The sequence below is a fragment of the Balaenoptera borealis genome, assembly GCF_965194805.1.
Source record: "Balaenoptera borealis genome assembly, chromosome: 9".
NCBI lineage: Eukaryota > Metazoa > Chordata > Mammalia > Artiodactyla > Balaenopteridae > Balaenoptera > Balaenoptera borealis.
In genome coordinates this window covers 101,878,673-101,896,072 of record NC_138873.1, presented here as the reverse complement: position 1 = coordinate 101,896,072, position 17,400 = coordinate 101,878,673, and the positions used below count along the sequence as shown (strand labels likewise).

Here is a 17,400-nt window from a genome sequence, read left to right as displayed (position 1 = left end):
GCAGCTCATTCTCTGAGTAATTTGCCAGGTCACTTCTGTGTGTCAAGGCATCATTTCCAACTGTGCCCCAAACACATTTTATCCATATGCAGTATAAGAAGTTCTTTTGTTCTGCTTTTTTTTAAATGGATCTCCCCTTTTTAGGTGGTACTACATGACTCCACAGTCACTGAAGAGTCAGGTGACATGCAGTGATGGGCAGCGGTGGGGAGACAAAGGTGCCTCTGTGGGCATGAAGTGAATCATTTTCAACCCACAAATAACCCACAAAGCTGATGGGTCATGTTGGATTTGTGAGATATCAGACATTTCCTGCCTTGAGAGCCATACCGAGAGGGGTTGTTCTTTTATGTTTTTATATGGCGACTTGATGACTGAGAATTCCTGGAAACGACTCTTTCCAGGCAAAGGTCTCATTCTGTATTGATGCTGTTTCTCATCACGTTGATTAAACAAATGGTGATAGTACAGAAAAGAGTATCTTCTCCTCGATCTCCATCCATCCTCCACTGCCTGCTGTCCTCTCCCTGCTCCTCTGCCGCCTCTGTCCTCCCCATCCCCATCTGTTCCCACTCACCATAATGTCCTGCAGTTTGGTCTGATGGCTCTCTCATGGGTCTTTTGCTTAACTTTACAGACTGCAGTGTTTCACTTATTGGGAAAAAATTGAAGAGCCATCCATAGATTGTCATGAGTTTGAGGAATTATTTTCTAAAACTGTAAAGGAAAGGAAGAAACAGATTTCTGACACCATCACAAAGACCTAGGCTAAAAAAGTGAGTACTCATGTGTTTTCTGAAATTGGACAGTGTTTTGGGCATAAGTGTGAACTTTCATTAGAGAAAAACATTGACATTGTTTTCTGGGCTGTGTACCCTCCACAGTCTGTAAGCAGGTAGCAGAGGTTAACATTTTAGAACATGAGGTTAAGTAAGACTTTCCCAGATAGAACAACAAATAATCATCTCCACCAAGTGATCATGTTCTGACTACTTTATTTGTAGCCTCATGATACATATTTCCAAAATTTCAGCAATTGCTTGTTTCCAGAATTAATTGTCTAGAAACAAACTGTCACTTGATTGAAATCCAACTTAGTACTAGTATGGATGGAAAGAAAGGCAAGAGTGAGCAAAGGAAAGCAAGAAAAAATCCAGTCCTTAGTAACCAATCATGTGTTTGGTATTTTGTTGCTATTGTAATACCTGAGTGGATGTCCTGTAGAACACAGCTAAACAGTCACCTTGTACTTGACACAGGGAAGAGACTATTGCATCCAGTTCCAACATCTCCATTCTGTGTCAGATCCTTTGATCTATCCTGTGACACCTGAGTCCTAAAGAGAAGGAAGAGTGCAACTGGAGGAAAACATTTTCATGCAATGTTTTTCCATTGATCCACCAAGTGGCCTTGATCGTGAAATGATTTTGTAAATTTCTCAAGGCGGCCATTCAGGAAAGTGTAGTAGTCTTAGAACAATGAGCCCAGAAGGAAGGTATTGCAGTTGGTGCCCATCCTTCACCCTGAAGCGGGGGTGGGGGTGGGGGTGGTTGTGGTGGGCAACTCCGTCTTTTTGGGTGAAAGAAAGAGAGAGAAATGAGGCCTGAAGCTGGCACAGCTTCCCCAGGCGAGTGACAACTAAGGGGTGATGTGATTCTGTGAACTTTTGCTACTGACCTGGAAGTTGAGGCTAGACATCTGACCCAGAGTTATTTTCATCCATATTTATTTCCAAACAGACAGCTGCCCCCAGATGGGCGCTGCGGAATCCAGCCTGGAGGGGTGGGTGTGAACAGAACCTCTAGCTGAGCTGGGGGCAGCCTCACCACAGGCATCTCTATTAATCTGACGATGACGCAAACCCAAATGTGATGCAGATGCATTTTCAGAACCATTTATTATGATACAGCTGGTTGCTGGTGACTTTAGATCAGAAAAGGCACTGAATAAATATTTGTTTAACAAATAAACCAGCTGGCTGGAGGAGGAGGGCTTTATACATATCAGTGGCTATACCCAGTAATGATTAAAAGCCAGAAAATAACTCATCTCATAATAAGCAATACTGCCAAGGTGGCTTTGTCAGTGGAATAAAGGTAAATGGAAAACCAAGTTTTTCTGGCAGAGGTAAATGTTCTAAAAATCTTTCCCAAGGCATATTTGCATATAGTACATGTAGGCTGAGTCATCACACCTCTTCCCATGGAACGTATCAGAGATGCAAAAGCTGTCTGGGTGGGGATTACGGGCCGGGAGCACAAAGGCCAGGTAGAGTGAAGCAGCAGGGCCATCACCTGATGAAGGGCAGGAGTGATGTGGGATGTCACTAGTCTAGGGATGAAATTCTCCAAAAGGCCAAGCACAACCTCCCCATCTCCTGTCACCACGTTTTTTCTGTTAAATGAACAGAGATGAGGAAGCTGCTTCATGTTACATACAAGTATAGGATTTCATGATTTTTTTTGACATAACGTTCAGTTTTTAAGCCTACTGAAATGAGATTTCTGTACAAGTCATGAAGACTTCAGACTCAGCTAGCTGGCATGAGATGGCCCCCTTGCACACGAACATCATGTGGAGTATCGTGTCTGCACAGTGGCCTCACCCTGTCATGAGCCCATTGGTAAACTGCGGGTACGAGCCTTTGCCAGTGCTGTCGTTTGAACCCTTTGGTGGTGACACACCTGTTGACCATCAGCTTAAAGAGTGTTTGTGGACCAGTCTCCATCCTGACTCCTGATGAGCTTGTCAGCATATCGTTGGCCAGGGTCTTGTACTCGGCTCTGCTATTCAGGTTTGTTTTTGGAGGGATAAGGTAATTTTTCCAGTATGTTGGTAAGAAAAAACCTGCTGCAAAGTGTTTGATGGCTGAAGAAAGCCAGTTTTATTTAACTCTGTTGTATTGGGAAGAAAAATTTACCCATTCCAAGTACTTGAGACATGTAAATTTTCATTTAAGGAAAATGTATTTTCCAAAGGCTTACAAACACTTTCAGTCCTGAGCAACATGGGCTTAGGGTGCCAACCTCCAGGCAGTCCAAGATTTCTGTATAAATTATAATCAGCCTATTGTATTTGGGGTTCCCCCCCCCATATCTGAGATTCCACATCCGTGGACACAACAACCCTCAGCTTGTGTAGTGCTACAATATTTACTACTGAAAAGACTCTGTGTGTCACGGGATGTGCACGGCTCAAACCGTAGACCTATGGTTGCTCTTGTTATATGTGGACACTGATTTCCAGTGAGACAGAGAACCTTTGACCTGTGGCTGCCCTTGTTATATGTGGACCCTAATTCCCAGTGAAACTGATAGCCCTTGATGCCGTGGTAGACCTTGTTATATGTGGACAGTGATTTCAAGTGAGAATGATAGCCATTGACCTGTGGTTGCCTGTGTTATACGTGGACACTGATTTCCAGTGGGACTGATAGCTGTTGATGCTGTGGTGGCCCTTGTTATATGTGGACAGTGATTTCCAGTGAGACATAGCTGTTGACCTGTATTTGCATTTGATATATCTGGACACTGATTTCCACTGAGAATGATAGCCATTGATTATCTATTTTCCTTGTTATATGTGGACACTGAGTTCCAGTGAGGATGATAGCCTTGGATGCTGTGGTTGGACTATTTATAAGTGGACACTGATTTCCAGTGAGACTGATAGCCTTTGACATCTGGTTGCACTTATTATACGTGGACACTTATTTCCAGGGGGACTGATAGCTGTTGATGCCGTGGTTGTCCTTGTTATAAGAGGACACAAATTTCCAGTGAGAAGGATCGCCATTGATGCTGTGGTTGCCCATGTTATATGTGGGCAATTATTTCCATTGTGACTGATAGCCGTGGATGCTGTGGTTGCACTTTTTATATGTGGACACTGAGTTCCAGTGAGACTGACAGCCCTTGAGGCTGTGGTCGCCCTTGTTATAGGTGGACAGTGATTTCAAGTGAGACTGATAGCCGTTGTTGCAGTTGCTGCCTTTGTTATATGTGCGCAATGATTTACAGTGAGACAGATAGCCTTAGATGTTGTTGCTGGACTTTTAATATGTGGACACATTTCCAGTGAGACTGATTGCGATTGATGCTGTGGTTGCCCTTTTTATATATGGACACTGATTTTCAGGTGTCTTGACAGGTTTTGATGCTGTGGTTGCCCTTTATATATGTGCACAATGATTTCTAGTGAGACTGATTGCCCTTGATGCTGTTGGTAACCCTTGTTATATATGAACAGTGATTACAAGTGGGACTGATAGCCATTGTCCTGTAGTTGCCCGTTTTATAAGTGCACACTGATTTCCAGGCAGACTGATAGTTGTTGATGCTGTGCCTGCACTTTTTATATATGGACACTGATTTCCATTCAGACTAAGAGCCGTTGATGCTGTGGATTCCCTTTTTATATGTGGACAGTGATTTCCATTGAGACTGATAGCTTTTGATGTTGTGGTTGCCCTTGTTATATCTGCACACTGATTTCCAGTGAGAATGATAACCATTGATGCTGTTGGTGCCCTTGTTATCTGTGGACACTAATTTCCAGTGAGACTGATTGCTGTTATTTCTCTGGTTGCCCTTGTTAGATGTGAACACTGCTTGCCAGTAAGACTGATAGCCGTTGACTTCTGGTTGCCCTTGTTATACTTAGACACTGATTTCCAGTGGGACTGATATCCTTTGATGCTGTGGCTGCCCTTTTTATATGTGGGAAATGATTTCCAGTGAGACTGATAGCCTTTGATGCTGTGGTTGGACTTTTTATAAGTGGACACTGATTTCCAGTGAGACTGATTGCCATTGATGCTCTGGTTGCCCTTGTTATATGCGGGCACTTATTTCCAGTGAGACTGACAGCCGTTGATGCTATGGTGCCCTTGTAATATGTGGACACTGATTTCCAGCGAGAGTCATATCCGTTGATGCAGTGGCTGAACTTGTTATATGTGGGCAAGGATTTTCAGTGAGACTGACAGCCATTGATGCTGTGGTTGCCCTTTTTATATGTGCACACGTATTTCCAGTAAGACTGATAGCCCTTGTTGCTGCGGTAGCCCTTGTTATATGTGGACAGTGATTTCAAGAGAGACTGATAGCTGTTGTCCTGTAGTTGTGTGTGTTATATGTGGACACTGTTTTCCAGTAGGACTGATAGCTCTTGATGCTGTGCCTGCCTTTTTTACGTGTGGACACTGATTACCATTCAGAATAATAGCCATTGAAGCTGTGGTTACCCTTGTTACATCTGGACACTGATTTCCATTCAGACAGATAGCCGATGACCTGTGGCAGCCCTCGTTATGTGTGTACCCTAATTTCCAGTGAGACAGATAGTTGTTGATACTGTGGCTGCCCTTGTTATATGTGGACACTGATATCCAGTGAGACTGATAGCCGTTGATGCTGTGGAACCAGCAACCAAAAGTCTATGTACCTAATCCTGGGCTACGAAGAGAACTCATCATAGCAGGCGCTGAATGGAGAACTGTGCCAAGCTTCCTACCAAGTTACGTGCAGGACCCGGAGCACACCAATGCAGAACACAAATGTGAGCAGGCCGGGACTGAATGCTGGGCCCCACAGGATAAGCCCACAGAGGCTGGTATTACGTCTGAACCAAAGGTTGGCTTCAAACCTCCATCAGTGTGACTGCAACTTGCAACACATAACAAACAGATGATTGGTGTCAAAGGGGGGAAAGGACTGAAGGAACCCCCATCCCCTCAATCCCTCACTCCCAGCCAGAGCACGGTCACAGATAGTAGAGCAAATTACGGCCAGGATGGAGGGGCAGACAAACAGTGGTCCAGCTCAGCGAGCTGAGCCCTATTGGCCCTGGCCTAGTCCTGCCCTTCCTGGAGGACTCAGAGAGATGGAGAGGGAGGACGGAGAAGAGGGCAGTTATTGCATACACCTAACCCTATCCCTGGCATGCTGGCTGCTTACATTCACCAAGCTGGAGTCAGTCCTCACCATAATAATGGCATGGAAAGAAGAAAGAGGAATTACCCTCGGCAGAGGAAAAACTCCAATTGACCTGATTCTTTGCATAGAAAATACTGACGGCGACACCCCCTATAAAACAAAACAAAACAAAACAGAACAGAACTCATGAAACTCAGTTAGATTGCAGGGTACAAACTTCATTGATGCTACAGAAATAGGTTGCCTTTCTGTACACACAATACAAAGTATCCAAATGAGAAAGGAAGAAGACAACCCGGAGGACAACACAAAGAAAATATCTAGGAGTCCAAATAACCCATGACCTACAAGAACCGTAACTCAGAAAACGGGACAAGAGACATATCGATGAAAGAAAATGAAGATGACACACACCCAACATGGAAAGATATGTGGTGCTCATGGATCGGAAGAGTCTGTCTTGTGCAAATGATTCCACACCCTCGAGGATATCCAGAGATTCAATGTCACTCCTCTAAAAATACCCACGGATTTTCTCAGACAAGTACAACCAAGAATTCCCAAATGTGTCTGGAAACCCAAAAGAACCTCGAGATTGTCCATACACTCTTCAGAAAGAAGTGCAGACTTCGGACGTCCCAAGCTGCCTGCAACTTTCCAACTAGACTGCAAACCTAACATCATCAAGACCGCATGGTATTGGCACACAAGACTTCCTCATAGACCCAAGGAAGAAAAGGCGAGCTCCGAAAGAAAGCCAAGCTTGTTCAGTCAAAGGAAGTGAGAAGGGGACAAGTCCGATGGGGACAAGATAGCCTGTGCAATGAATGGTGCTGGGGTAACTGGACCGCTCCATGCACAAGCATCACACTGGTTTGCTTTCTCGTGCCACATACAACAAGAACCTCACACTAAATCGACTACCGCAATGTCAAACCTGAAGTCAGGCCAGGCCTAGAAGAAACACATAGGCTTTACCTTCTTGGGCCTCTGCCTTAGAAGCATGTCTGTAGATCAGACTCCTCAGGCAAGGGAAACAGAAGCACAATAAAGGCAGTTGGGGCTCCAGGCGACTGAATAGCGTTTTGGAAGGCACAGGAAAATTGTCCATATGACAAAAAGGCAGTGGAGCGAACTAGAGAAAACATTGATTTTCCAGTGATGGAACTGACGAGGGGGATCATCTGGAAAACAAACCGAGAAGTCACACAATGTAAGCCTTCGAGACACAAAAACCCTAACCCGAAGCTGAACCCTAACAATGTGTCTGTGTTTACGTATGTGCACCTGTAGGTATTCTATACATATTATACCCAGATTATATATAATAAACGTATTCTATATCATGAATTTATTATATAGAATAAGATTAGGATACATAAAATATATATTATAGGCAATATGTATAATATATATATTATGTATCATAAATTTTTCTACATAATATATATCTAGTACATACATATTATGTATCACACTTAGGGATACAAATACATGTGCGCTCACGTGTGCATGCACGCACAAGTCACACAATCACAGGGGAGAGGAATTGAGTAGAAGTCATAGAATTTTCCTAACTCCATCTATAGACGAGGACCAAATCAACAATGTCCATCCATTTTGGAGGGGTGGGCATTTCCTCAAAGATATGTGATCTGGAGGCAAGACTGCCGGGAGCCAATGCAGGGGCAACCTACACCAGAGGCCAAGATGAGACACGTGAACGTGAATCAACTGCAACTGGGGGACCTCGAAGGTTGTAAGCCACAGGGGGTGATGTCTGAAATTTCTTAACTTTTAGCCCTCCCTTAGTGGGAGTGGGATGTAGGCTGTAGGATGAGTGACTCTCCTGAGATCCCAGAGTAGACCCAAGCCTGTTTCAGCTGGATTCTGCACTAGGCCAACCCTGAGGCAATCCTTCCTTTGTGCAGTGTGTACCTGTGCTCCATGTGATACCAGCCCTCCATGTGATACCAGCCTAATGGTTTGACAGGCACTGTAGGTGCTTTTAGGTCTATCTGCCTAATGGTTTCCTTAGGAAGTCGATGCCAGAATGAGTGCCACCCTGAAGATGGGGAGACTCGGGAGGAGAGTCCCATGGTTTGTACATGGCAACATCCCAGATGACACGGAGGAGAGCCACCATATCTGAAAGCAGTTATGTCAACAGAGCCTGGGCCCTGGCTCTGCCCAGGCCGTGTTGGTGTCACTGGTCTGGGCCAGGGAACCCCAGGAGGTGACCTCACTTCCCTGGCAATAGAGCCCAACAGAATCTGGAACCTGGGGAACGAGGCATCCACATCCTAGAGGAGCCCCCTCCCCAGCTCACGTGGCTCTAAACATGGCTGTGCTGTGTTCCCATGTGCTGGGGCTGTGGCCTCAGGAAATGTCACAGTCAGGGTGTTCCTCCAAGGCTGTCGACATTGGATCAAGGCTCACGTGAGTGGCCTTGGGCCATTGTGTGAGAGGACCCCAAAGGCAAGCCTGAGAGCCCCAAGCCAGGCCACCACCCTGATGCCAGCTGGGTAGCACTCTGTCCCTTCCCTGGATGTGTGGAGTGGTGTTGGGGGTGGGTGTTCCTGTCCTGTGGGGTGGGTCTGCCTCCAGCATTGGCAGGCTGATGAGGGGTGAGAAGCCCGGTAGGCCAGAAACATCCACAGTGCTGTCCCAAGCTGGCTGGTCAGGATGGAACGCACCCAGGCAGTGCTCTTCAACTCGAAGTTTATATCAAACCCTCTAGGTGGATCTCTTTTGTCCCGGGTGGTTATGTGATCTGGCCTAGGTCTGTGCCTGATCTGGGAGCAGAAGGTCGATTGCAGAAGAAGCAGTGATAATGGCCCGGCAGTGCCCTGATCCCTCTGGGCTGAGCGGTCCCATCTGCTGGTCACTGTCATGGCAGAGCTCCAAGTTGGAGATCGGCGAGGAGCTCATTGATCTGGACATCCAATGCATCTCCCCAAGTGTGGGGCCGGGTCCTCCCACCCCACCCCCAGCCCCCACTGCCCACGAGGGCCACAGCAGGTTCTGGGTTAGTGTGACCATGGAGGTTTCTCTGGGACCATGGCCCAGGAGTCTACAGGGCCCAATCCAGGGATACAAAGAGAGCTCAGCACAGGTGGATCTGAGCTGGGGCATCATGCCAAGCTTCCCCCTGAGTCAGCTACAGGACCCAGAGCACACCAAGGTAAAGCACAAGGGTGAGCAGGCTGGAGATGAATGCTGGGCCCCACAGGGTGAGCCCCCAGAGCCTGGTCTTGGGCCTGGACCAAAGGCTGGCCTTAGACCACCCATATGGTGGACTGTAATCTGCCAAACCAGAACGAACAGAGGATTGGTCTCAAAGGAGGGAAAGGTCTGAAGGCTCCCCCACACCCTCAAACCCCACCACCAGCCACAGAAGAGTCACAGATGGTAGAGCAAATTATGCCTGGGACAGAGGGGCAGACGAACAGCAGTCCAGCTGACCAAGCTGAGCCCTATGGGTCCCTGGCCTAGTCCTGAGCTTCCTGGAGACCTCAGAGAGATGGAAAGGGTGGAAGGAGAAGAGGGCCAGTTATTGCATATGCATAACTCTAACCGTGGCATGCTGGCTGATTTCATTCACCCAGGTGGAGGAAGTCCTCGCCATAATAACGGCATGGAAAGAAAAAAGAAGAATTATCCGACGGCAGAGGAAAGACTCCAATGGACCTAATTCTCTGCACAGGAAATCCTGAAGGCGCTCCCCCACCCACCCAAAAAAAAGAAAACAAAACAGAACAGAACTCAGGAAATTCAGTTCGATTGTAGGGTACAAACTTCATCGACTGTACGGAAATCGGTTGCCTTTATGTACACTTACAACAAACTAACCAAATGAGAAAGGAAGGAGACAACCCCATGGAAAATGACGGTAACAACAGAAAGAAAATACCTAGGAGTTCATCCTACCTACGACCTACAAGACCCATAACTCAGAAAACCGGATGAGATACATATTGATGAAAGAAAATGAACACGTCACACACCCAACTTGGAAAAATAGGCTGTGCTCATGGATCGGAACAGTCCATCTTGCGCAAATGATTCCACACCCCCAAGGCAATCTAGAGAGTCGATGCCATTCCTCTCAATATACCCACGGATTTTCTCAGACAAATATAACCCAGAAATCCAAAATGTGTCTGGAAACCCAAAAGAGCATAGAGAGTGTCCATACGCTCTTCAGAAAGAAGTGCAGACTTCGGACGTCCCACGCTGCCTGATTTCCACCTAGACTGCAAACCTACCATCATCAAGACAGCATGATATTGGCACACAAGACACAATAGATCCAAGGAAGAGAACAAAGAGCTCCAAAAGAAAGCCAGACTTGTGCCTTCAAAGGAGGTGAGAAGGTCCCATGGGGACAAGATAGCCTTTGCAATGAATGGTGCTGGGGAAGCTGGACCACTCCATGCACAAGTATTAAATCCCCAGCCATCAGTGCAAGAAACAAAACATAACGTCTTGTCTCTGTCCGTTCCCCCTACTCTGGTCAAATTACATGCCGTGGGTTGGAAGGGGAGTTCAGTTCCGTCCAGCTGGTGTGCAGGTCACTGAAAAAATTTTTAAAAATTTGTCATATTCCTTCTGCAGTGATTTGACTCTTTTTAAATGAAGTCGTTTCTGCTATTTTTGAAGAATCAGGAACACACCTTGTTAAGCTGTGTAACCTTGAGTATTTCGTATAATACTTTTGACACATTGTTCCATGTCATTAAACCTTTTTAATAGCGTGATTGAAGATATTAATTGTTAAAGTTTGGTCATACATAAAAGCAGAGATGTGATGAAGTCCATGGGACCACCACCCACCTCCCATAATTATCAGCATTACTATTACCCTGTAATAGCTTCATCACCTCCACCCCTCACCACCATTTTTTTAATGGACTAATATGGAGAAATTCCTGGCATCCTGTTATATGTATCTCAAATACTTAAGTCTGCATCTCAAAAATGTACTAATTTTTAATATGCTGCAATGGCATCATTATATTGAAGTCACATAGAATTCATTGTTTAAGGGTTAGTGTTAGGGTAGCCCTAACCCCAACAGACAACACTCTTCTGTTAACTAGGCATTCACAGACTGTCAGAAACCCTGGGCGAGAATAGGTCCAGGCTGACATGGTGTGTCCCATGCTTGGGCCTCTTCTCTCTCTTCCTGGAGGGACAGCTTGGGTGCTTGTTGGACAGTGCTGTAGACTTTACAATCCCCCCCATCGAGGGGCTTACCAGGTTTACCTGTCTCCTTGTGTTGACTCTGAATGACTTGTGGGTTTGGGGATGACAAATTGATGTCTTCTTTGCACATTTTTCAGTTGACCGTTTTATAATGGGTTTCCCATCTATTCATTATGTGAACCATTAGGGATTGCTATTTTCTAATTTTGTCATCTCTTTGCATTTTTGGCTGGAATTTTCCTGTACTGAAAACTTTAATCACTAGGTATGATTATTAACCTAAAATCCAATTCGTACTGGAAAGGCAGATTAATTTATTTCCCATTAATTCTCTGTTATCAGTGGCGATTGGTGCACTAGCATTCTCCAGTGACATCTATTTAGTTTTACTTTTATTCTTTTTCATATATTCAATGTGTTGAAATTAATTGAGTCATTATTCTTTCTATACTAACATGACTTCTGACAGCTGTATAGTAAGCTGTCATCTATATAAAGCTATCGTTTTTTAAATATGTCTTTACAGCTAGACATTTTAGTTTCTTTCATTTTTTTCATTTTAGTAGCAACGGTCCATTTATTATTGTACCAGGAACTGGGCTCAGCACTTCACATGTGTTATCTCATCTAATTTTCACAGTAATCCTGTGATGCATCACTCTGGGATAGTTTCCTATGACATGTTTTCCAAAGTGGAATTTTTGTGTAAAGGGGTGAATTTTTAAAGATTACTGACACAAATGTCCAAATTGTTCCTGAGAGCTTCCCCAGTCAATTCTGATACCCACTTCTGGGTTTCAGGCTTCCTTGAATCCAGGTTGAGAGACCCTGGAGGAAAAACTCTCAGTGCCTGGTTCGAGGTTCTTTGATTTCTCATCTTCTTCCCGAGGGGGATGCCGCTTCTCCCATCCTCTGCTGGCTGATGCAGTCACAGAGACCTGCCTGGTTTTAAGGGGAGGAGTATTTGCTGGGGTGAGTCCGTAGGAGAGAAAATGGGAAGAGTTGAGAGGAGGTCGTAGAATGAGCCTGAACACACTGAGCAGAAAACCAGGAAAGGGGCCTGGGGAGACCATAGCTGCGAGGTGGAGAGAACAGAGGGAGCATCAGGGGGTGAGAAGAAAGTGTTTTAAGGAGTCACAGTGAGTCGACAGTGAGAATTTCTGGAGGGATTAAGCACAGAGTGGGCTGAGCCAGGAGGGAGGGTTCAGAGGTGGCAGGTGTAGGTAATTCTGGCTAGTAGGTTCCTTCTAATTGAAGTAGAGTTAATTTACAATGTTGTGTTAGTTTCAGGTACAGCAAAGTATTCTTGAGGTTGTATTCCATTATAGGTTTTAACAAGATATTGGGTATAATTCCCTATGCTATACAGTAAATCCTTGTTGTTTATCTATTTTATATATAGTAGTTTGTGTCCTTAATCCCATACTCCTAATTTGCCCCTGCCCCTTCCTTGGTAACCATGAGTTTTTCTATGTCTGTGAGTCTGTTTCTGTTTTGTAAATAAGTTCATTTGTATCATATTTTAGATTCTACATATAAGTGATATCATATGGTATTTGTCTTTTTCTTTCTGACATACTTCACTTAGTATGATAATCTCTGTGTCCATCCATGTAGCTGCAAATGACATTATTTCATTCTTTATGGCAAATTAATATTCCATTGTATATATGTACCACATCATCTTTATCTATTCATCTATTGATGGACATTTAGGTTGCTTTCATATCTTCACTATTGTAACTAGTGCTGTTCTGAACATTGGGGTGCATGTATCTTTTTGAATGTTTTTGGATATATGCCCAGCAGTGGAATTGCTAAGTCATATGGTAGTTCTATTTTTAGTTTTTGAGAGACCTCCATAGTGTTTTAAGTTGTTACTGCACCAGTTTACATTCTCACCGACAGAGTGTGAAAGTGCCCTATTCTCCACATCCTCTTCAACATTTGTTATTTGTATACTTTGTGATGATATAGCTAGCAGTTTTGATGTGAAAGGAAACCAAGAAATGGGACAGTAGCTGGTGGTGGGTAATGATGTGGGCTCAGGGAGATTTTCTTACAGTTAAGCATGTATTTGTGATTCTGGTAATGTCCAGTCAAGAAGGGTGTGTTCATGATTCAGAGAGAGAAGGAACAGTTAAAGAGTGAAGTTCCATGCATGCAACAAGGAATTAGATCCAGGACACAGAGAGAAGAACTTGCTTTTGTCTGGAGCAGGGTGTCCACCGTGAAGCGTAGGCAGAGGAGGGTGCAGGTGTGGGTGTTTTGCATATACAGTTTGTCCCGGATTCTTGCATCTTCTCAGTAAATTATTTGAGAGGGTCATCAGCTCCTCATTGGAAAGAGTGGGATGAGGGAGGCGACTGGAAGCTGAGTTGAGAATGCAGAGCAGGTTTGGGCCTCATTGAGGTTTATAGTCAAGATAGTAAAGTGAGGACAGGCAGCGAGTGTGTCTTTCTTCTGGGGTGTTAAGGTGCTCAGCTGCAGGCAGAGGGAAGCGTGGGCCAGGCTGGAGTGTGTGTGGGTTCCCAGGCTGACGTGACAGAGGGAGAGGGGGATGGGGGCCTGGTTGTGGTGTGGTGCTGGAGCCTGGGATCGACCGGCGAGGGTGGCAGTAACCGTGTAACCGTGACTGATTCAAGGCCCATGTGGAGGATGGAGGTTTAGCGGGGATTCTAGAGCCAGAGCTGAAAGAGTCATATCGGGGATTAGATGTCCATACACTGGTTTACTGGGGACCTGCTCTGGGCCAGGCCTCCCTTGTGGTTCTGGGTGAAAGTGGTGAACAGACACCGGCATCTGCTGAAATGGAGCTGACACTCCGAGAGGAGTGGTCCATGGGCTCGCAAGAGCTCAGGGCCCGGCTCTGGAGGCCGAAGGGAATAATGGGAAAGGGCGGTAGGTGCTGTTTTAGGGAGGGTGGGGGAAGGGACAGTTGAGCAGAGATGTGGGTGAGTGAGATAGGCTGGGTCATGCAGGCCCAGGGCAGAGTGCTCTGGTGCGGGAGCACCGGCTGGTGCCCAGGGAGCTGGAAGAGGTAGTGGGAGGTGGGGCTTCACTCACGGCCTCAGCCTGAGGGGGTCAGGGAGCCCCGAGGGCTGACTGAAATTGGACGCGGGCCTGGCACAGGCGGCACAGCCGGGGGTTGGTCGGGCCGGGTCCCGCGGGGTGAAGGCAGGACTCAAGGTCACGGGTGGGTTACCTTCAGGAGTGTCGGTGACGATGATGATGGGGTCGAGTGGAGACCAGGGTGGTGAGTGAGGAGGTGGAGGGCTTTGTGAGAGACGGAAGGACCAGAAAGTGTGGACCCTGCAGGATGAGGGCTGGCGGGAGTGTCAAGGGCGCTGAGGGTTTGGAGGAGTCACATCATTTAAAAGTGCTTGTGGGATCAAAATGTCACCCCCACTCCCTGTCCCTAAGCGTGTGGGATTGGACGTAACATCTCCATCGGAGAGGCCTGTGAGAGGAAGTCCCTGGGCACCCGGGCTCTTGTGAAGGCAGGGAGGTGAGGGCAGGGCTCCCAGCCCAGGGCGAGTTAGCCACCAGGGAGACACTCAGGGCTGTTAGAGCTGGAAGTGGGGCCCAGGGGGGCGGTGGCGGGCCGGCCCCCAGCACAGGGTCGGGGCTGTAGCTGAGGTCCTCGGGGTGAAGGTTGTTCGCACCTCAGGGCACGAAGCTCTGGGGCTGTGCTTCCCTCTTTTCCACGCCGCTCCTCAACCACTGCTCATAAGGTTTTGGCTTGATGAACACATATACATTCATTCACTCTGGGAAACACACACACGAGATCCTGTCTCCCTTGTTTTATGTCGTATGCAAGATTGAGTTGTAGGAAAGAACTAATTAGCTTTCTGGCCGTTAGCAGAGCTACTGTAAGATGGTCTGCATAAGAATTGTTTAGTGTAATGATAATTAATCACTTGAGAACCAAGAGATGTGGTTTCTTAGGTGTGTGGGTCCAGTTAGGTGCAGGCAAACTTAGTTATGTAGGGAAAAAGAGTTCATTTTCCCCTCAGAAAATGTCCTGGGAGACCTGCAAATTCTCTCTAGTGACCTACAGGAATGGAGAAAACAGAGAGCCTCTTTGGCCCTGCTTTGTCATTCTACATATGAGAGGTAGATTTTGAATTTAGTTTTCTTTTACAAACAAACATAGGAAGAGGCACTAAAATTGCATGGAAACCATCCTGCAGAACTGAATGTTTATACGTTTGAAATTTAGATGTGACTGATGTGTAGAGTGAGGCCTGGCCCTGCACAGCCCCAAGCGGAGAGTGCTTTTTACATTCTTAAATTTGTTCAAAACCAAACCAAACCAAACCAAGGAAGAATGTGCAGCAGAGACCTTACTTGCCCTTAAAGCCTAAAATATTTTCTATTTGGTCCTTTGCAGGGAAAGTTTGCTGACCCCTGGTCTAGACGGATATTTCATTTTCAGTTCTGACCATGATGTGAATGAGTCTTTGTCACAGAATCATAGCATTGTATTCAATCAGAATTCCAGAAAGTGTTCATTGGTGCTTCTTCTGTGTGAGTGGCCAGGTCTGCAGGATGTCTGCTGACTGTCAGAGAGTTTATGTTTTAGTAAGCAGAGTAGACATTAAATAAATAATTAACTAAAGTAATTAATGACACAGAGGAGCTCTGAAGGGAGCCAGAAGAGTGCAGAAAGGGGTCACTGGGAGCTTTTCTGGATATGGGACTTTAATCTAAATTTGAAGACTGAACCTGCTGATAGAGGGAGGGCCGGAGCAGCAGGAACTGAGTGACCCTGGAGACCTCCTGTTTCCTCCACCGTAGATGATTAGTGCGGAAGCCAGCAAAACCACTCTCTGAAGAATAGTAAGTTGAGAATCAGACGGATGAGGGTCTGGCCTGCAGCTCTTGGCTCTGGCTGACCAGTGAGAGCAGACGCCTGTGTTCCTCCATCATCACCCTGCTCTCGCCGCGTGTGGGACCCAGAGCCACAGGACAATGTGGGTCTGGCCCACAGCAGGCACTCTCCTCTCCATGTGCCTCTCTTCTCTTGTCTCTCTTAGGGAAGTAATAAAAACCTCAATGTAGACCTACCCTAGAGTGATGTTTCTGAGGCTTATATGAGAATATATTGAGTTTCTGTTACTCTCCTCTTCATGGTGGTATTTTCTGTGGACCCACCCTGTCCCCTTCCAGTGGCTGGTGCCTGCCTCCCCATCACCCCCCTCCCTGCCCCCCACCAGTCACCCCTGAGAATATGAGTCAGCCTCTGACATTTCTTAGCCCACTTGGTGGCTACCCGCTGCCTCTTCAGAGAGCTTCCGGCTGGTTGACAAGGAGTGGAAGGAGGATTTCCAGTGAAACCCAAAAGGCTGGGTCTTCTTCAGATGGAAGAGGATGTAGGGCCGATCACGTGGCCCATTCTGTTTGAGGGCAGGAGATATTCTGGAGGATGGGAGAGTGACCCAGGTCTGCCCTTTCCCGTGTGGCCCACCTGCAGAATCTTCCCTGTACATGACAAAGACTTGGCAACGGTGCTACCCCAGCTGTGTTTGTTGGCCTCTCCTCCGGGAGTCTGAGCCAGGGGACCCGCCAGTGCTCCCGCTTAATGACCGTGTCTCCCTTGCAGGGCGAACTCTGCTGGAGAAGCTATTCAGCCAGCAGGAGAATGGGCTTCCAGAAGAAGCAGAGAAGTTCTGCTCATGGATCATTGCCATGGGTCTCCTTCTTCCTTTCAGTGACTGCTTCAGGGAGCCATGTGGTCAGGATGCTGAGTCCAGCTCAGCTCCCTTTGATGTAAGTAGGAGAATTCACAGAACTCAATGGCTGTGAGGCAGATTGCAGTGGGAACAGCAGCTCTGATGTGTGTCTACTCATGGCCCTGTAATTTAAAGACCCACATGGGATGCAGGCTATCCTGCCCATGCCACTCAAAAACTTAGCACATTTGTTTCCTTTCTGACTAGGGTATTCTTAAGTATACTTGCCAAACCTCCTCTTCTAAACAGATGGCCACTCTTGGCAGTTTTCTAGCCTGCTCTAATCATTGATGGTTTTTACGTGGCTCTGAGTCAGTATTTCTGACCTTGCTGGTCATGGGCATACCTTTAGAAGCAGTTCTGAGGGCAGGAGCTTTGTTCCCAGAAGGCTGGAGGTTTCTGCGGGCCCTGAAGCACTCTTCCTGTGTGTTCATGTCTCATCCAGGTACTAACTGTTGACACGAAACAGTACCATCTGGTTCCTCCCCAGCTACCACTCACCAAGAGGGTTAATACTG

General features: G+C 46.5%; 1 long non-coding RNA gene across 1 annotated transcript; it reads right to left on the bottom strand.

Moving 5' to 3' along the window:
- Positions 1–3,336: 3,336 nt before the first annotated feature.
- Positions 3,337–3,972, bottom strand: LOC309634780. The gene is made up of 2 exons (XR_014248427.1): positions 3,674–3,972; positions 3,337–3,613 (listed from the first exon to the last, which is right to left on the bottom strand). It is a non-coding gene; the product is annotated as an uncharacterized lncRNA (long non-coding RNA).
- Between the last annotated feature and the right edge of the window lie 13,428 nt (positions 3,973–17,400).